The sequence below is a fragment of the Gymnogyps californianus genome, chromosome 8 (genome assembly GCF_018139145.2).
Source record: "Gymnogyps californianus isolate 813 chromosome 8, ASM1813914v2, whole genome shotgun sequence".
In the NCBI taxonomy this organism is placed as follows: domain Eukaryota; kingdom Metazoa; phylum Chordata; class Aves; order Accipitriformes; family Cathartidae; genus Gymnogyps; species Gymnogyps californianus.
Window position 1 is genome coordinate 22233822 of NC_059478.1, and position 21301 is coordinate 22255122.

At 36.5% G+C, this 21301-nt stretch overlaps 1 long non-coding RNA gene across 1 annotated transcript; it reads right to left on the bottom strand.

The window, feature by feature from the left end:
- Positions 1–10633: 10633 nt before the first annotated feature.
- LOC127019398 (uncharacterized) lies at positions 10634–16850 on the bottom strand. Its single transcript, XR_007766904.1, has 3 exons — positions 16808–16850; positions 16189–16276; positions 10634–10904 (listed from the first exon to the last, which is right to left on the bottom strand). It is a non-coding gene; the product is annotated as an uncharacterized LOC127019398 (long non-coding RNA).
- Between the last annotated feature and the right edge of the window lie 4451 nt (positions 16851–21301).

Sequence of the window (21301 nt, forward strand, 5' to 3'; positions counted from 1 at the left end):
ATTGTAAATGTGACATATAAATATATTTAATTTTTTTTAGTAATGGATTGGTTTTTGCACTGGTGTTATGCTAGTGACAAATATTCTAAAGCTACACAACTCTTTATAGCTTGGTTTGCTTGTACGCTTGGCAGCTGGAGTGCAGAGGTGTAAAAGAATTGGAGTAAGAAAACAGCGTGACTTTTTGGCACTGTTCACACCATAGTGCATCAGGGAAAAGAAACGGAAGAACAAAGCAAAGAAAATCTTAAATAAAAGAAGAAACTTTTATATTGGTCAGCCATGCCATAAGTCCCAAGATAGCTGAAAATAGTTTCCTTTACAGACTCCAGTATTAATTAAAGCTGAAAACCTGTGAAAAGAGAGCATGTCTCTGTTAAAGGATTCCCTGTGACTTCTGCAGCAAATTCAGACTTGACAGAATATTATAATATAACATCATTCATATTCATATAAGAGCTTGACAGAATCCTGTATGTTGGTTTGAATGCACATGTGTTTCAGGTGTGAACCTACCAAGATAATGAGGAGAATTTAATCATCCTATCTCCACTAGAACCAGCTGGCACAAAGTGATCTTTTGCATTACGCAATGCAGCCATGTACATGCAGGATAGTTGCCTGGCACTGCAATTCTGTCAGCTTCTGCTTCTGTTTTCTCTTATACTGATTGCAGCCTTTCCTGTTTGGCAATTCTCTTTTTACGTTAATGTAATATCCATAATTCTTGGTATTTCCATCCTATTCAAAAGATATTTTTCCATCTCAAAGATCTGACAAACAAGCTCTCATAATGTGAGAAAATAAAAAATTCTTAATATCTGTATCTCAAAAAAACTTAACACACAGAGCATTGTCTTAAATATATTTTTCTTTTTATAGCTCCCCTGATTTCCACCCCTTTCAGCCTCAGTTCACTTAGTTTCTACTCAGTTATCATGTTTGCCTGTTCTATTCGTTTTTATTCCAGAAGACAAGGTATTCTCTGTGTTAAGACTTGATGCTGTGACTGGAAGGACCATAGACATACAGAGTTGATCCTAGAGGAAGCAATCACCTCAAAACTTCAGTGGACTTTTGACAAAACTAAAAATTCACATCATGCTTTTAGACCTGGATCTTATCAATGGAAACTTCACAGTTGCAGCAAGAATAGGCTTCCATCCTGAGTTTGCCCTGCCTCCATTTTAAACTCAAACTTTGCATTCAGATTAACTTGGCATTAATTGAGAGTTAGATCATTTTAGATCATTTAGCTAGAAATGCAACAGCAACCAAAACATCCAGTTCTGGAAACTATTTTTTTATTCATCAATCAGCTGGCATTCATGCTTACTGAGGAGACTGGTATTACTGAAGATATTATTTTATTTGGACCACCATAGATAAAATAACAAAAATGATCAATTCAATGAATCTATATAATATTCATCACGTAGTTGCACAGAACAGACAATTGTTCTCATCCTCTTCATCAAAGTTTGTTTTCTTAAGAAGAAATTTGAATGAAGACTTGATGGACATCAAGCAAACAGGTTTGGTTAATATTATTGTATTACTTCTGACAGAATGGAATGGCCTCAGTAAGAGATTAGTCGTGACAGCCCATTCATTTCGTATTTGCTGTCTCAGATAATCTAATAACTTTATCCACTTCTATTATTCCATGATTCAGCGTAGAAGTGATAATTCTTTTATGTCAGAACTCTTTTCCTTTTAATTTCAGGTCCTTCAGTGTCACTGAAGTATCATGGAGAAAACAGGTTTTTTGTTGCTGTTTTAAGACAGAATGACCATTTTGTTCAACACTTTGAAATATTTTATTTTGTCTCCTTTGAAATAAATGTTGTCTACATAGCTTTATTTACATAAAAGTAAGAACCCTTGGTGATTTTTCTGTGGATTAATATCTATTCAACCTAGAACTGTGAGTTGTAAATTAGGTTTTGTACAGGTCTTTCTCTAGTACCAGTGAATAAACCACATTTTCCTCAGATTTCTCATTTAAAATGTAACCCAGAGTACCAGAAAAGCTCTAAGCAAAATATAACATGATAATATAATTACAACCATTTTCAATAAGTCAGCACTTCTTTTAGTTTTTGTTTTCCCTTCTGAACAAAAGCAATGCAGGCAATTATTTTAAATTAGGTTACATGAGAATATTATTTGTGTAACAGAAATAGGTTTCTTATTGTAATTAAGTTTAATGGATCTTGCTCTGGAGATGAACAGAATTAGTCTTGAAAATACTAGGTATCTCCAACTGCAGGTATGTTTGGAGGTTGGATGGCTACATTAATTAAGTCTGCCAGTGAAGTAGCAAGGATACGATGAGGCAGTAGCTCCTTATAGCTTTTTACCTATATTTGAAATATAGGTAAAAATCTCCACAACCTCCTGTCTTTATCAAAACTACTTTTGGAAAACCTTTGATCGACTTGAATGGATTGTGTTAAGACTGTGTAACTCCAGTTGATTTGGTTTCTGAAGGGAACAGGTTTATACAGGTTGAGTACAACCCTCTGCAAATGTCTTTCTCTAGATAAAGACGTGTCTATAAACTTTTCAGAATTTGTGTTTATTTTTTCAGTTTTCCAACTTCATTCAATCACTTAGATTTTTTTTTTTTCCTTTGCTATGGACAAATATTTCAACATACTAAATGCTGCTGCATCAAATAAATTTGACTGAAAAATTGCCACACTGACAAGGAAAAATGAATTCTGTATAAGAATCAGATCACCAATGTATGGTGAATCAGGGGAAGCTGTAAGAGTATCTACATAGAAAATCTATGTAAGAGGATCTGGGCATTTCCTACATAATAGTGATAAACTGTAAAGGTCTACCACAATCCATAAACTGGACACAAGAAACGTGATTTTCTTTATAGAAAGTGTCAGTAAAGATAAGGGACCAGGACTAGGACTTAAAGATAAGGTACCAGGGACCAGATTTGCTTACTTACTATTTTTGCTGCCATACTTCTGATATCTGATGCTCTTCTTTAAACTCAGTCTCCTCTTACCGAGCCTTTCACTTTGCACATTTCTTGACTCTAAGTAAAAATAAATATAACTAACTAAAACAGAAAAAACTCTCTTAACCTATCAAATTAAACAATCCCAGATATATTGGTTTTAAAATTTCATTTATCTAAAAATAATCTTATAATTGGAATGGCTCGTGGCTCTTTAATGTTTGCGTTTGGTAGTGCTAGTATAAGTAAAATAGAGTAAATGAAGCTCATGGAAAAAGAAATGTTAAGATAAGAGGAAAAAAATGGAGAACGAGCAAAAAAAACAGTGTTGGAGATGTTTTAGAAAGGGAGGGATCCACTAACCTAAACGGTATGAGTTTTGGTGTGAGACAGTAGAAACTAGGCAAGATGCTTAACAAAAGGAAGAAAGAGAGAGGGAAACTATAAAAATACATACACAGGAAAAAAATAGATTAAGTAGATATGGGTGGCTGGGGCTCAGAAAGAGAGCAAAGAATTAAACTGCATTTCTGGCAACGTTCTCTCTTCCCTTTGCAAAAAGCATGGGGAGTGAAGGTAGAAAACAAACAAAAAAATAACTTATCATTTCAGCAGACATACAGGAGAAAAAACACAGACAAATTTTCATACCAGATATAACCAACATAACTGATTAATCTAAATAGCATGTAAACTTGTCCCAGTCTGAGCACAGAAAGAGGGTAAAACATATTGACATTAAGGTAACTTTAAAGTCAGGCAAAACTTTAAAGAATTGTGTTTAGAAAGTGCCTTTGGGAGCTATTGCTGAAAATTTCTTTCTTATTGCTAAGCATTATTTTGCTTCTGTGCATAGATATACTCAGCTCTTCTTTCACCTGAGAGATTTAGGCTAAATCTTCAAGATGACAATCAGTGCTAGCTGCAGAGAAACGGAGATACTAATTCTAAGTGATCAGGTTCACAAACCAGAATTATCGTCACATTATCATGGACCATTTAGCCACGCCATATTAGTCTGGATGGAGCTGTGTTTTATTTCTTATAGTACCTACATTATGCAGTTAAAGCTAACAAGTGTTTATGCACACATCTTTACTGGCCATGTATATTTGCTCTTAGAAAGCCCCTCCCAGGACCTACATTCAGCATGGTTGCTATTAATCACAGTTGTCACTAACTGATTTCATGTCATCGATGAAGCATCTTGCAGAATACGTCAGTAATGCTTGCAAGGGTGTGCTGGTTTTGGCTGGGATGGAGTTAATTTTCTTCATAGTAGCTGGTATGGGACTATGTTTTGGATTTGTGCTGGAAACTGTGTTGATAACACAGGGATGTTTTTGTTACTGCTGAGCAGTGCTTCCACAGAGTCAAGGCCTTTTCTGCTTCTCACACCACCCCACCAGCAAGCAGGCTGGGGGTGCACAAGAAGTTGGAAGGGGAAGCAGCTGGGACAGCTGACCCCAACTGAACAAACGGATAGTCCATACCATATGACATCATGGTCAGCATAGAAAGCTGGGGGCAGAAGGAAGGGGGGGACGTTCCGAGTGATGGCGTTTGTCTTCCCAGGTAACCGTCACGCATGATGGAGCCCTGCTTTCCTGGAGATGGCTGAACACCTGCCTGCCGATGGAAGGTAGTGAATGAATTCCTTGTTTTGCTTTGCTTGTGTGCACGGCTTTTGCTTTACTTATTAAACTGCTTTTATCTCAACCCATGAGTTTTCTCACTTTTACTCTTCTGATTCTCTCCCCCATCCCACCAGGGGAGAGTGAGCGAGTGGCTGTGTGGTGCTTAGTTGCCGGCTGGGGTTAAACCATGACAGAGGGTCATAATTTTTCTTATTCTGATCTAACTTTATTGATCCTCTCCTGAGAGGAACAGCACCCCTCGCAGCTTTATGGGACCATTCAAACAATCTAAGAATGATTTATATTACCCTTAAGGAAAAAGACATCAAGACTTGTTACTCGCATGCTGAGATTTTCTCTGAAATCTCAAGCTGTCAAAATACTAAACACAAGTCAGGATATTCCTGAGTAATGGAAAGCACTGCAAAACTTTATAGCATTATTAGGCTATTTCATGTTATAATTGGGTGATGCTTCCACTTAACACGCAATTTATTTTATTCAATATTGATAAGATTTAATGGATGATGTATTTGATTCAAGGCTTTGATACAAATGTAGAGTCTTAATTAACAAGTGATATATTTGATGCAGTGAATAATGCATCTGATTTAATAGAGGATGCACTGTATCTGCAGCTGAAGGTGACTGGTCTTTTTAGTGAGAGATTAATTCATTTCAGAAGATGATGTATCACTTTCAATATGAACTAAATTAAATTTATAATACATTTTTTTTGCAGCATGCAAAGTAGCACAAGGAACAAGTTTGCCCTCAAGTGGACTTCAAAGGCAGATCATACCTCCAAGGCACCAGGCAGGTTGAATAAGTGGTTAATTCATTCATGCTGTGATAGGGGTGGAACCAAGTTCTAATAAGCCACTGCCTTCACAATCAACCTTTGCTTTATTTCTAAGTAAAATTATATTAACTTTATTTAATTAGAGATCCCCAAAAGTGTAATAATCTTTGTATTAACAAGAATTGACAATAATACTTGAAAGATTCAAGGTGCAAAAGCTATTTGAACTTGAGACATCGATGAGGGCAAAGAGTAAGGGCATCTTTAAGCATATATTTTTCTTAGGTCACAAAAAAAAAATTGCCAAATTTGACAGTATGTGCTTTTATTTCATAAATTCATCTCGTCAATACCATGGCTTTTACATCTTGTAAAATTGGGAAACTGTTACTTATTTTCTAAATCATCAGAAAGAGTCAGTGGGAGAGCTTCAGTTTAGATCACTGGAGTTTGCAACTCCTGTATATAGACAACTAGTCAGGTTTATCACATTGAAAACACACGAAGGTTATGTGGAGTCAATAGTCCATTTCCACTTTCTGTAATGTGAAACCTCTGTGTTCACTTATTATTCTATCAAGCCTTTATTTTTCTGTTCATAGCTCCATAAATTCAATACTCTATGCTTTTAATCTAATTTGTTGACAAGTGAAAATGACCCAGGTTCAAGACAATGCCAGCTCGTTTTTTAAATTACATATTTAGAACTAAAAAATTATTAGGACATGCATATATAACCCAATGAGTATATAATGGCTGTCATACTAGTACATAACATCCCTAGTAATTTAATTATAAACATCTGACTGTTTGGTATTTAAACAGGAAAATGACTGTTTAAGCACTATGCAGTTAAAGAATAATAAACCTACTGGCATATTCTTCATTCAAAATATTACACTCAAAAATAAGATCAAAAGAGATTCACCAGCAACGAAAAACTATTCTGAAGTAAACAGATTTTATATTTCTAAACATATGATGGATCTTATCACTGTCTTGTAGCTATACATTCAGTTTAGTGTGTATGAAAATTACAAGCTAGAAGTAAACCAAGAAAAAATATTTTTATTTTTAATCCTTGTTTCAATTTTTCACCTAAAACTTTCCCATTGATTCACAGCACCAAGAATAGCATTGATAAAAATTATGATAACTTTAAAAATATAACTTAATTTAAAAACAAAAAGTTGGATCATATTGAATTAGGTTTTCTACAACATAAAATAAGTACATCTTAATGATGCTTAGAAAACGAAGGATAGTGTATGAAGTAGGAAAAGATTTACAGGTCACAGTTTTTGACAGAACATGACACCTATTTCTGCAACCCAAAGACTTCCTGTGTGAGATAAATAATTGAAAAACAATAATAAAATTGTATCTGTCTGGCCCATATTAACTCTTAACAGGTGATTTCAGATCATAAGAAATTGTGAGCTATCCATAACTTAGCTGTCTATAACTATAGATTCAAGCTATTATGCTCCCCTTTTCAGTGATCAGGAATATTAACAGCAAAGTTCTGAAGATAAGAATACTATGCAATGGCAAATATATATTATCTATATCATACATGGTAAATGATTCAAGGTGCTAAAAAGTTGAAGTTAAGCATGTCTTCTTCCATTTCCCAGCTCATGGTGGCAAAACACTGCTGCAGGATTCAAAATGAGGAAAGATGGCACAGTATTATCCACTTTCTGCTGTATGAGATACAGAATAGGAAAAAAGTAAATAGAGGTAAGAATGTTTCCATGGAGTGTAAATTGCTTTTCCAGTCTTGCACAAAGTGCTATTTGTCCTCTTGATGTGGCTATGGAAGCAAGAATACACTACTCTTCATAGGATTGCAGAGGGTGTAGCCTAGTTTTGTTTATCTGCGTGTGCCACTTACATAACTGCTTGTCCTGTGGTTCTGAATTACAATGTTTTAACCCGGTGATGGATTAGAAAAGTATGTTGAAATCTACAGCAAGTCTCTCATACCTTCTTGTTGCTAGTTGTCGTCCAACTAGTAGAGAGCTGCTAGAGTTCATAATTTCAGGCCAGTGTTTAAGGTGGTAATCCATCAGAAGTTAAGATGAATACATGATAGTAGTTTTCCAGATACTGGCTATGGACAAAGGATGAGGAAAGATAAGTTTTTAATGGTTACGGAGAATGGCCACATACCACAGGATGTGTTCAAGGGTTCCTGGATATGTGATCCCCTGCCTTGGTTCAGGAGTACATCCTTCTCTTATCATGGAAGAAAGTAAGTATTTTTGAATGCAAAAGTGACATCTCCTGAGAACTGTAATATCCCATACTTCTCAATAAGCTTGATAGGATGGCGTACTTTTGAAACAAGAGTAGTCATGATAATGGCAGAGAGTCTCTTCTTTAATTGTCATTGTTTATGATAGTGATAGGATTTGAATTTGCCGGAAACTGTATAAGCAAAGGTAGGTTACAGGCAACAAACCAAAACAAATAAATTTGAGTCCTATTTGGTGGTGATGGATGTTTGAATGACAAGGCTGCCTGTCTGAGGCAACTAGAGAGCAGGAGGCAGAGGAACCAGGAAGAAGATAAACAAAAAATAGAAAATGCATCTCTGTCACAAAATTTCTGAAGTTACATATAGCTTTAACATAACAGTATATGCCCTGAGGTGTTACATTTGAGGACGGTTGAGGGAATCAGACCTGCTGAGATAAAAGGTGGAGGATTGTCATGGGTGCAATCCTGGCATATCCTGTATCCACACCGTCTGTTAGGAGCTGATAAAAAAGGTCAAAAATCCCTAGGTTTTCTCTCCAAAACTGGCAACTAGTTGACTCACTCCAAAAGGAAACACAATAATGAATTAGTGTGTGTGTAATATGGATTATTATTAGTAGAAGTACTAGCTACATTAACAGTAGTGCATTGGGGCCTAGGGGCAATACATGGACGAGGCCAAAATGGCAGTACAGAAATACCCGTAAAACTGATAGATTCAGCAAAACAGATATGGGATGTAGTAAGAGATGCAGCCAACAAGCAGACTGAACAGTGTGATAGGAACTAATTTTGCCCTTGCTGACTTCTAGCAGAAACAAAAGTGAAAGAGATGAGATAAAAAAAAGAAAATACGGACTAATGAGAAGAAAAGTCATCATGAAGGGGAACCGAGGGGAGAGAAAAAAGCCAGTCTGGTAATGCTTTTGATACAGGCAGATGAACAGAGTTCACTACTTCTATTTTTTTTCCTATATTATTTTACCCTCTTCTCATTTCTCCAGACAGAGGGGCCAGAACACTGCATTGTGTGATATCCATCAGTATTGCTTTTTTTTACCCTCATGTTCTTGAAAAAGGAAGAGAAGTATACATAAAAACTTTAAAACATAATTCATTTATTTTTCTTTTTTTTACAAAACGATTTTATTTTTTTTAGTTAAATGAAACTTCGCTTGAAGAATGTTTTTGGAGTATGAGATTGCTAGATTTGAGGGAAGGAAGGAATAGTTTATCCTTTAAAAAAAAATTCATGAAAAATTAAAAATGAAAGTAACTTTGACTTTTTTAAGATTTATTTTTACAATCTAAAATTGTGCCAAGAAATGCAAACTAACTTTGTGTGTAGTGACCAGAAGAATCATATTCACCTTTTTCAGACAATGAAGTGTTTAACAGAATAATTTAACCCAATCTCATAGTCAGCTTCTAGGGAAAAAAAACTGAAAAAAACCCAACAAACAAAACAAAAAAACCCCAAACCCCGAAAAACAAACAATCAAACAAAAAATGGAGAAAAAACAAAAAATCCCACAACACTAAAACTGTATGACACTTTTTTCTCAGTGAGAATGAGATTTGAAGAAATACGCATATCCATAAAGAGTGAAGATGTTGATTGTAATTCCAAAATCACAGGAACAAGAAAAGGACTTAGGAAGTTTGGACAGAAAAGAAGAGCACCGGTTGTGGAGATAGGAAAGAAAGAAGCTCCATATTTACCACAAAAGATAGGGGGTGTGGCAAGGAAAGTTGGCAGTAAAAGACTACAAGTGCTTTTATTGTTTTTCCAACCTTTATACTTCTTGTGCTAAGAACTAAGCAGTGTTGGAATTTTTGAAGGGTAACTCTGATTTCTGTGTCAGGTGTTTTTTGAAGAGGAAAATAAAGTGGCCTCAGGCCAGAGCTTTGAAAAAGGTATGTTTAAGTTACTGAGGTATCTCATGGAGTCATTTGTGATGTTGAAGACATAGGGCAGCTGCAGAATGAGGTTCTACCTTCCTGAAGGTGTAAAAAAACCAAAAAGACTATATATCAAACTGTACCAGAGAGGTTGCAGCCAAAGGTCTTGGATGCAGCCTACTGACCTCCAGCAAAACTCATCAAGTACAGGATATGGCATGCTGGAACTGCAGAATAGCAGCAGCCTCATGAACATCCAGCAGTGGAAGTTCCACATGGTTATGATGAGTTCCTCAGTTTTGTGTGCTTTGTTTGGTTTTGTTTTTTTCCTTAAACTGGTAATTCAAACTATAAACATTAAAACCAAACCAAAACAAACAACACCCCTGCCTCGTATTCCTCTAGATCTCCTTTTATTAAGGAGATTCCTAAAAAATAGTCAAGGTTTATATTATGTTCATAGTCACCAAGCATGTATTTCTTCCCAGAATTAATTTTTCAATTAATATATTACTATCTGATGAGTACTATAAGGAGTTAAAGAAAATTCATTAAATGAATGGCATAGACAAAAGGATTAAAACATACAGAGACATAAAGGCATAAAAACTCACTGCAGAATGAATTAAATAGTTTTTCTGAGTCCCTGTATATGCTCTATCCAGTAGAATCCTGCTGTTTTGAAATGGCAGATGGATATTTGCCTGAGCTTTCCAACAACTGTTTTTCCATTTTTAAAATTATTTTTGCAGTGAAGGGATATAATGATATGTAACATTTTGAATCTAGTTGGATGAGAAGGAAGTTATTCTGTGAAACCTACAAGTAGGTTGTTTGAGCAAAACCCAAGCTGAAATTTCCAATCAAGGAAAATACATAAAGACACATGTCTCTGGCAAAAATTAAAGTCCTTTTATGGAACTAGTTTCTTTTGGTAATTAATGTGAAAAATTATTCTAAATAAGTTCTTTAGGATTGTATGTAATATTTTAATATCCATTCTAAATTAATCAGATCTTATATTCATTGCAAAGCAATTCATAATCATCTTAACAGTTTAATAAAAAATTAACAGTATTTTCTGATTTTTCAGTTAAGAGTACAAACAGCAAAAAACACCTCACCATGGGGAAATGCCAATATAATGCCATGTTCTCCTCACTGAAAATCAGGTAAGAAAATTGCCTATGCTTTGAAAACACAGGCAATTAGGAAAAGTAGATAAAAAAGAGGTTTGTGGGTAGCGGTACAATCTTCATGACTTTTTGTGTCTTCAAAGGAGTCATCAGCAGAGGCTCTCAGGCATATGGGAATCCTGTTTTATAAAACAGGATTAAAGTTATGTTAGGTGAAGTGTTTTTAGAACAGTGTTACTAAGGGGCATAAGTCTAAGCTACCAGAAAACAGGAAAAATAATTGTTAAACCTATTAAGTAGTAATACTGGTGGAGGAGAATTAGAGTGGAAAAAATGGTCAGAATGACCTGATATTAAACAGGAAAGAAGGATAAGGTTTACTTTAATTAATGTCATGCTTTCTTTAAGATAAAGGTTATGCAATTCAGTAGGAACTACTAATCCATAACTGTTGAATAGAAATGTTAGGAAAACTGTTGCAGTATTATTTTTATGGAGTTCAGTTGTTACATTTTGTTCTGACCTCAGGTGTCCCCACCTGCCTCCAAAGTGATATTACAAAAGCTGACACATTCCTCTCAACTTAGTCATTCTTCTCCATTTAAAGAGGTAAAATACTACATCTACTTCCCCAGCCAAATGGGGAAGTTCATTGCTATAGTTCATTGTGATTTCTTGGCAACCCACCAAAGCTGAACCCCTCTCTGTAATCTTCTTTTGTATTTGTTGAATAAACTCATTATTGCAACTAATATTGAATATCAGAAATTATAGCAGGGTGGGACAACCTAGCGGTAACAAACATAGAAATGAAGAGCAAAATGCTGTGTGAAGAGTACTGTGAAGAGTAAAGGTCCCTGATTGATAGAAATTATTTGTTCTTGAAAGTACTAAGATTATTGAGAACCGAATCATATTCTCTCACAGCAGAGCTAAATACTGCAAATCATTAATACTAATAATGTAATGAAAAGAAAGATAATTTTATCTTAAAATAAAACAACAATAGCCCTCTTCAAAAATGTATTGTTATTCAATCTCTTCTGTGGATTAGACCATATGAGATAAAAATAGGCATGAAGACAGCCTTATTAATTGGAATTAATGACTTCAAGAAGCAACGATTCATCAAGTAAACTTGGTTGTGCACATCAACATAGAAGGATACTAAAGAATTAGGAGATTTTAAAAAACCTCATGAGATTATGACATTTTATTTATTTCAGTGTAGAATAAAAACTAAAACTTTCTTTCCAAGAGGCAACTCTTGTTTGTCTCAATTGCGATTCATGCTGCCAGATTTAATCACTGTTCCACGCTATATGGACCTGAGATTATTCATCTGGATGTAATTGATCTAAATTGTAGTTCAATTCAGATTATCACTAGTTCACAGATTTCTATAGTCAAGTGTCACTAGACTTTCTCTTTGTTTCTGTGGAAAATTTTGTTTTAATCATGTTGTCCTATTCCTCTACCACTGAGAATTTGCTAGTTATTTTATTCAAAAAATAAATAACAGTCTACATGAATTTAAACAAAAGGGCTGTATCAAGAAATACTTATTTAGCTAATTACTCCCTCAAAGCCAATCACTTTACTCCACTTATGTATTTATTTATTCTTACATATGCATATGCTCGTTATCATATCACAGTGAAGTCTCGAACCACTAAACTGAGATGAAGAGTCCAGGAAACTGACTATTTACAACCATCTTAGGTAATCTCAGTGTTTCTGCAAAAATCTGCTAAGATTTCTCCTCATAAAAACAGGGGGATTAATGTTATGTACTATTATGTATGCAGTAATTCACTGACACATTCTTATGATCTGAATCAGACGACTTACTACATTGCAGCCCTTATAGAAACAAAAAAAAAAGGTTGGGGTAGGGGGAAGGGGGAGGGATGGAGAAAGAATCCATTAAATAGGATCAATGGCAGTGTCTCCAGGGTCTGAAAGTATAGAGACAATTTTTTATTTCTCTCTGGCAAAGTTTGTTAAAATTTGTCTTATAACAAAAACTGTCTCTCCTCAGAAATTCCTCTGTTTTCAGTATCAATTCTTTCATCTCCCAAGGATTGCAGGTCTGACATACTTGAAATTTTAATAAAGAGTGAAAATGGAGTAATAATTTCTTGTTTGAATTTTTTTTTCATAGAAGTCATCTGGGATATTATAGTCTAGTCAGAATAAATCTTAAAGATGTGTCTTTTTTCCATACTTTCTGACAAATTCCGGAGCACTCTATTCTGGATTTTTTTTAATATTCTGTAATTTCTTGATGCTAGATAACTGCATGGTGTGAAATACTCAATTCTAAGAAATGTTATTAGGGACAATGAAAATATTGCACTTCAGTCTTGAGGAAAAAAGACAAAACTGCCCTCCTTCTGACATTGTAAGAATCTTTTCCTCTCTTCCACATATAACTGCAATATTTCATTTTGTTTACAGTTTATGGTGTGAGAAGTGGTAAAAGAAGTGAGGTTTTATCACTGTTTAATTATGCTAAAGTAGCCCAAAGATGCTTTCAGGTATTAGCATGTGCTCAACATTACGATATATTTAATTTCACAAGCATTCATTTAATTATAAAATACCTAGAAATCTTAATCTTACTTAAAATTCTAATGTTTATTATCCTGCTACCTACAGTTATTTTTAATAAAAATAGGAAATTAAATTTTAGACTTAAAATTGTAACAATGTTTTTCTTAGGAAAGAAATGAGAGCTTTTATAAGGAAGGACATTTCATTGTTAATGATTTCATAGCTAGAAAGGATAAAGCTGTGTTCTTCTTCTATTAGCTTTTCTTATTCAATTTCCCCAAACCTTGTGTCTACACTAGTGACCTGAACTATGAGAGGTTATTTACAATAGAATTATCAATACTCTTGAAATTTAAAAAAATCAGAACTCAGTGAATGGCAAAGTCTTATGATCTCATGATATATTTTATATGGTATTTTTTACTGGATGCTATAGAATTTCCAGACACAAAGCTTTAAGCTGAAGTTAAGACTTTGATTTATATCAAGCATGAGCAGAAAAATTATGAAGAACACTACAGTTTAAAGACAGAAAAATGGCCTTTCAGTAGGAAGTGGACTACTGGACTTCTATTCCCAGCTGTCTCCCTGATTTCCTGCACATCCTTAAAAAAGTCACTGATCGTCACTTTTTCTAAGGAGAATAATCAACATAACTCAATAGAAAGGCATCAGGCCAAGATTCTTGCATTATTGTCATGATCTGTAGTCGTGAGTATTACAAGAGAAATTTGGGGGCTTCTGATTTTTCCTCCATTATTTTAGGGGAATAATTGTGACAAAAAACTTATATGATCAATTTCCATTTTAAAGGTAATTTCACAGTTAAAAGAATCAGAGACCTATGCCTTGGGTTTTGATTCTGTTTTCAAAGTGCTGGGCATCCACTTCTCATGTGAAATTATTTGTGGATATTTGAAAATCTGCCAGGCCAGGCTCTGATGTCTCCCAGCCTGTCCGATATCTTGTTTTTGCATCTGCAAGACAGTAGTTTAACCAGATCTTTGAGTTGCTGGTTAACTGGGATAGCACAGTTATGTAATCCAGTGACTTCCCAACCGTGAGGAATGAGGATCTCTTGTTTAGAAGTGCCACTGCCAAAGGCATAATCACCTAACAGACTGACGTTGGACAAAGGCAGCAAACCATTATTAATATTCGTGATTACAAATGAAAGATCCGGATAACTACAGAGGCAAATAGGCACCCACAAAAAGCCTAAATTTTCTGATCACAGAATCAGCAATGATACCTCATCAGCTGTAGGTTGTTCTTTACACACAGTTGAGGATTCTTCTCCAGAGACAAAGTGAGTTTCATGTTACAATAAGATGAGAGATCTTCTCTCATTTGCTCTTGGTTATGAATAAATCATATTTCACTCTCCTCTTTGAGAAGATTCAATTGACTGACCAGGTCAGAGGCTAGAAGGTAGCACAGATGCTTCATGATTCAACATATTTTGTTAACACATCTAAAAGAATTTATTTCCCAGTGATCCACATAAAGTTCTTAAGATGCTTTTTGTGTTCCCAGTATGGAGAACAAAAGTCCCTCATTTATTTTAATTAATCTATATTCTACAGAGAAAAAGAAAGAGAGCATTATATCCATTCAAGATCACATCATTTCATGAAGACGGCAGAAGAACGAACATGTTTTATGGCCCAGTTTATCATCTCTGACTTTGACTATTACCTTCGTTGAATTTTAGGTTCACAGTGTAAGTCTGTACTAGTGTAATAAATTATTCATTTCAGGCATGTGTAGATGAGCATGAAAGCTTCATATCCATTACTGAAAAACACCCAATGAGAGATGAGCAAAGTATCATTTCGTCAAGTTCCAGAGCTCAGTACTTGTTCCTAGGTAGAATTTCCTGAAATAAGCACTCGTTTGAAAATGAATCCTTATTATGCATGATAGCAAGAAATAGCAATTGACAGCAAAATATAGAGGTCGTCACTCTTCCCTTATGCTATCACTATTGTTTGGCAGGTGTGTACAACTGCTGGGCCAGACAACGTTTTGAAAGGGTTTGTAATTCCAGTGCACTATCACTTCTCAGTATGACAGGTTTGTATCAATTATAAATGAAATGAAATAAAAATATCTTTAACTCACCCCAGGTTAAGAGTAGCCTTGATGGCTTCAGTGACTCTGGGTAAATCACTGAAAATATTTTCATGCTATATTCATATTGAAACATTTGAATAATAATAATTTTTCCCTATCATAAGCTCCAATATGCTATATATTCAAATATGCTTTCCAAACAAAGTCCGCTAGCTTTGTTTTGGGCTAAGATTAATATTTTCTCCTCATTGCTTTCCAGCAGTAGCTCTATCTTGCCTTTGTGTTCCCTCATACATAAAAAGATCCCAAAGTATTCCACAGACGTCTTATCCTTTAAGACCTAGAAGCTCCTGCTGAACAGAGGAAAGGATTCCTACTTGACTGGCAGCATTGGGTATTATTTCCCACTCTCTGAATTTTAATTTGACTATGTCCAGCTGGAACGACAAGTTTCAGTGTTACAAAGTCTGATAATTGACAAGTGCGGTTAATGTTTGCTTGATCTGATGAATAAAAAGGAGAAGGGTTTTATTTTAAAGAAAAAAAGTTATTTTAGTGTAATCATAATCAAAAGTCAATTATATGCTTCCATTGATGGCAACCAAGAGAACGCAGTAACAAAACCCAGACTTTACATAAATTTCATCACATCTGGGTGAATGTGTAAATTTTGAATGAAAAAAACCACCCTAGATTTAACTTCAGATAATCTCTGCTCATCCTTGGAAATACCACTGACTAAAGGATTTATAAGGTTCTAACGTTTACAACATTTATACAATTTATAAAATAAATAGCTGATAAAATATTAATTGCTGTTATAAAACTTACCTGTCTGTCCTGAAAAAAATGTTATTAGCATCTCCAGTTGTTCTTTACCGCTGCTAATGATACTTCAAATTGATAGTGAACTGTGTCGCTGTTTAAAAGGAAAAAGGTCTGTGGATTTGCAAAACACATGTATATATTTAGATGCAGCATATTTAGGATTGTTTTTTTTTTTCCCCACTTGAATTTACCCATTTATGAAAATTTACTTCAATGTATCACACCAAAGTGGGTGGGGGTGGGGTGTTAGCCAGATACACGGAGTAGAAACTCTGAACAAAGTCCTGTGAAATTACAAACTATGCCAGACAGCTAGAAGTCAAGTGCAACCTCAGTTCCTTCACCTGCCAAATTTTCCAAAAATTGTGATGGAGCCAGAGGGAGCCTGGTTTTTTGTTCATTTTTTAAAATAGAAGCTGTTCAATTACTCCTGTGTGCCACTATGTAGCCTAAGGCTACATGAAGTGGACTTAAAACATCTAACTTACTTAGGCTACTTCAGAAAACCAAATCTCCAATATTCTGTATATAATTTCCAGAACCAGTATTAAATCCCATTGAATCCAATAGAAGAACACTAGCATATTATTTGGATAAAAATTCCCTTCTTAGTCACTGCTACCTTTCAAAATCAGGTACTGCTCCATTTTTTTCTTGAACATGGCCTGAAATACAAAAATTTCATGATTATTTCATTTTGTTTGACATTTTTTCTGACCAGCAAAGTAAGCAGCTACAGCCTGGGTCAGGTACTCACAGGGGCAGAAAGCCCTCTGGGCCTGCAGCCTGCAGCCCACCAGCCCTGAGGGCACTGCAGAGAACCTTCTAGAACTGCAGCCTCTAAGTGCCGGAGCGGCAGCGACAGCCAATCGTCAGGTAGGAATGGGAACCAATCAGAATCAGGCATTCTGTGTCCAATCCTGTAAATGGGCTGTGGCCACTGAGAGGAAGGCCCAGTAGAGGTAGCAGGCATGGCTGCTGTGGCAGTGCTTGAGGGCTTACAGCAGGCCCAGCCCAACCAGGACTGCTGCACTCATCTCCCCAGCTGCATCAGCCTCTGCCACAGGACAGAGAAGTCATGTGAGGAACTGTGATGCAGGCCTACCTGGCTTCTTCTCCAGAACAGGGGAGTTGTATCACTCATCAACACTAAATATATCTATGACTGTGAGTATTTTGGTTTTCTGAGCACTTCTAGTCTGCACTGTCAATTCCATCTCAGACTGCAACAAAGGGGAGAAACGCTTATTATTTTAGGAACACCAGTGTAATTTGCCACATTCTGGGACTCAGAATAGCTTGAATAGCAGAGACAGATAGGCTTGGGGCTCTGCTGCAGCTTAACCTTTAAACTTAATGTATGCATGAAGGCTTAAATAAGACAAAAAGCTTAGAGGAAAGATATTCTGTTCCAGAACAGGGTTTTTTGTTTATTTTGTTTTGTCTTTCACCAGAATGTATTATCATGGTCATGCTGGAAATGTAGGATAGGCCTCTATCAGCAATATCTTCAGGATGTTAGTACCTCAAGACATGCAGGTTTTTTTCCTCAGTGTAGTGAATGAGAGAGATTTCTTAGGAAAGTTTGTTTCCTTCATCTGTGAATATTTCTAACATCAATGCTTGAAATCAGAGTACCAGAAAGCTACCATGATCCTCAAATCTCATACAGGTGCTGGTGAGGTTTGAGACCCTGGTTTGGGATCTTCCCCCCTCCATTTCCACCCACTGATGGTGGCTGAGATCATGCTCAACCCTGCTGTATCCAGGCTGAGTTGGCCAGGGATAATTGCCTGAGCTGGGGTCTTGCACTCACTGCTGTCAAACCCCCTGCTCTCAGCAGGATGCCTACAGTCCTGGCAGTGTGGTTGCTGCTGAGCCCCTGCTGTGCTCAACAGCTTTAACCCAACAGTCCAAGGCAGGCACTTTGGTGGTTGTGACAATGCTTTGAGAGTTCCCTTTGACTCACTCATATCTGAGCTCAGGGATTTTGCACAGAGTAATTTCCCTTGAGTGACTTCAGTTCTTATGAAAAGTGAGCAGTGGGCCTCTCTATCTAAATGTGGGTTTGGACTGTCATGAGGCAATGCTTTAAGTAGCATTACTTTAATAAGTCCTTTATTCTGCCTGCATTGTTCTTAAGGAGACTAAATTTGTATCCCTACATGAAAGCACCATTTGTATTTATTTTAAATAGATCAAAGTCTGCATAAATGCTTTATTTCATTTATTAAGACAGTTGAATTTATTGCTATAAAAATATGTTTTTATGGCTACCAGACTGTGTCTTCTCATGATCTGCCCTATCGTGTAGTCAGAGGATCAGGTTAATGTTCCGCCAGACATCTTTCATCACTCCAAGCAGCTTAGTTAAAATCCAGCACAGTCATAAGATTGTTTGTGTTCTTCTTTGTATGCTTTGTAATGCTTGATAACTTCTGGGAAGAGAATTTTCTGGGAGTATCACTATAGTGAATATTATTTGTGAATACAGAAATCATAGGTTGATTCTTCAAGTTTCTGTTTTATCTGCATGTTGTAAATTAAAGTTGTATGTTCCTGAATGCACCATCTGAGGAATGAGGTCAGTTTCTCTTTGGCTGCTTAAACTTATTATCTATATCTTATTTAAATATTAGTCAACTTATTTACTCTTGATCAGATTGGGGGGGGTTATATTTCTGGGTTGCGTGGCAGCCTGAAAAAAGAGTATACATTTGCGGATAATTTTATTGTAACTGTGATGCAACAGGGACCTGCTATATTCCCTACACTGCAGCAGTGATATTCCCAGTGATGATTTTGGTTTGTTTTGTGTCATGGTTTAACCCCAGCCCGCAGCTAAGCACACAGCCACTCGCTCACTCCCCCCTGGTGGGGTGGGGGAGAGAATCAGAAGAGTAAAAGTGAGAAAACTCATGGGTTGAGATAAAGGCAGTTTAATAGGTAAAGCAAAAGCTGCGCACGCAAGCAAAGCAAAACAAGGAATTCATTCACTACCTTCCATTGGCAGGCAGGTGTTCAGCCATCTCCAGGAAAGCAGGGCTCCATCATGCGTGACGGTTACCTGGGAAGACAAACGCCATCACTCGGAACGTCCCCCCCTTCCTTCTGCCCCCAGCTTTCTATGCTGACCATGATGTCATATGGTATGGACTATCCGTTTGTTCAGTTGGGGTCAGCTGTCCCAGCTGTGTCTCCTCCCAACTTCTTGTGCACCCCCAGCCTGCTTGCTGGTGGGGTGGTGTGAGAAGCAGAAAAGGCCTTGACTCTGTGGAAGCACTGCTCAGCAGTAACAAAAACATCCCTGTGTTATCAACACAGTTTCCAGCACAAATCCAAAACATAGTCCCATACCAGCTACTATGAAGAAAATTAACTCTATCCCAGCCAAAACCAGCACGTTGTGACATTTAATGGCAATGTTTAAAGGACAGTGTGTTATCTGAGCTTTACAGGAAGGCAACAGAATATGGTCCTCTTTCCACCCCTGCTGTAGAATTTCAAATTTATAGCAAAGGAAGGTGTCGGTGAGTGGCAAGACTACGTCTGGTCCCAAAGAGAAGGCAAACTGGGTCTGAGAGTGGCACAGGACAGGCAGGACTGTGCCTGCCTGACAGGGCACAGCCCCCAGCTATGCAAGCAGAGAGTGCTGGTGATGCTAACAAGTCAATACAAACTGTGTACTCGAAGGGCCCTGCCAGAAGGTGTTCGGTAGCAATTAAAGAGATTCTAGGTTATGACTATTTTTTTCTGACTGGTCTTTGTTTGCAAGGAATCCAAGTGCCACAGACATTTCTTACTACTTTTTCTTCTCTCTGTGAGAGAAAACTTTTTTAAGAATATTTCAGTTGGAAGGGGCCTACAGTGGTCATCTAGACCAACTGCCTGACCACTTCAGGGCGGACCAAAAGTTAGAGCATATTAAGGTCATTGTCCAAATGCCTCTAGAACACTGACAGGCATGGGGCATTGACCACCTCTGTAGGAAGCCTATTCCAGTGTTTTACCACTGTCTCTGTAAAGAAATGCTTCCTGATACCAAGTCTGAGCCTCCCTTGATGCAGCTTTGAACCATTCCCAAATGATTAATATTAATTAAATTAATATTAATGGTAATTAATATCTCAGCATTTTATTGGTGCAATCTAAGTGGCTGGATGGGAGATTTGCCATATATACTCACTCATGCAGTAAAATCAATAACTGCAATACTAACTCAATGCACTTCTTGTCTTGGACATTTCTCTGAAGTCATGAGTTGATGTAATTTTGGTGTTTTCCTGGGGTTTTTTTGGTTTTGATACACTTGACTTCAGCAACATTTACCAGTGAGGTAGAGGTCTCAAAGACATTAAGATCCTTTGTCTTCTGAAAGTAAAAGCGATGACAGAGAAGACAAGTTCTCTAGTCTTCCTCCCAGTGCACAAACATTGAGAGAAACCATAGACTGATTAGGAGACTCGTCGTTTTATAATGCCTATATTCTTGCAAGTTCCATCTCATATCCTGAGCCAACAGGGTACACAGCAATAATCTAGGTAGCCTACACTCCAGACTGTTGTGTTAACCTTAGATTTATTTATTTCATTATGAAGGGAGAGTCAAATTCTATCCATGCCCTTAGGGATTTTTGGGTTTTTTCCTTTTTTCTCCCATTTGAAAATTTTGTGGCAAACAGATTCCACCATCTGCTTTTGCTTATTTTAACTCATGAACCAGGAGATGTTGCAGTAGACTCCAGCATAATAATCAATAAAGGAGGCCTAGATGGTCAGCCATGTGGCATGCTGGCGAAGAGCCAATTTCTCTCTTTATTAACACAAATAGTCTTTGGATTTCATATTAATCCCCCTTGAGAACTAGCTATATGAACTTACTTTGGGGAAGAGCTTGTGAGGATACTGATTTCTGCTGAAACTGTTCTCAGGGAAAAATAACTACTGTGAAAACAGTTGTTTAGCAGACTTCTCAGTCAGGAACAAGATGTCCTGTATTGTCATAGAAGGTACATTTTGTATCCCGGTCATGACTCCTAGATTAGACAATATGTTGAGACTTGATGTGCACTGAAATTGTTCAAAAACTGAAGTTGATATAAATTACAGTAAACTTT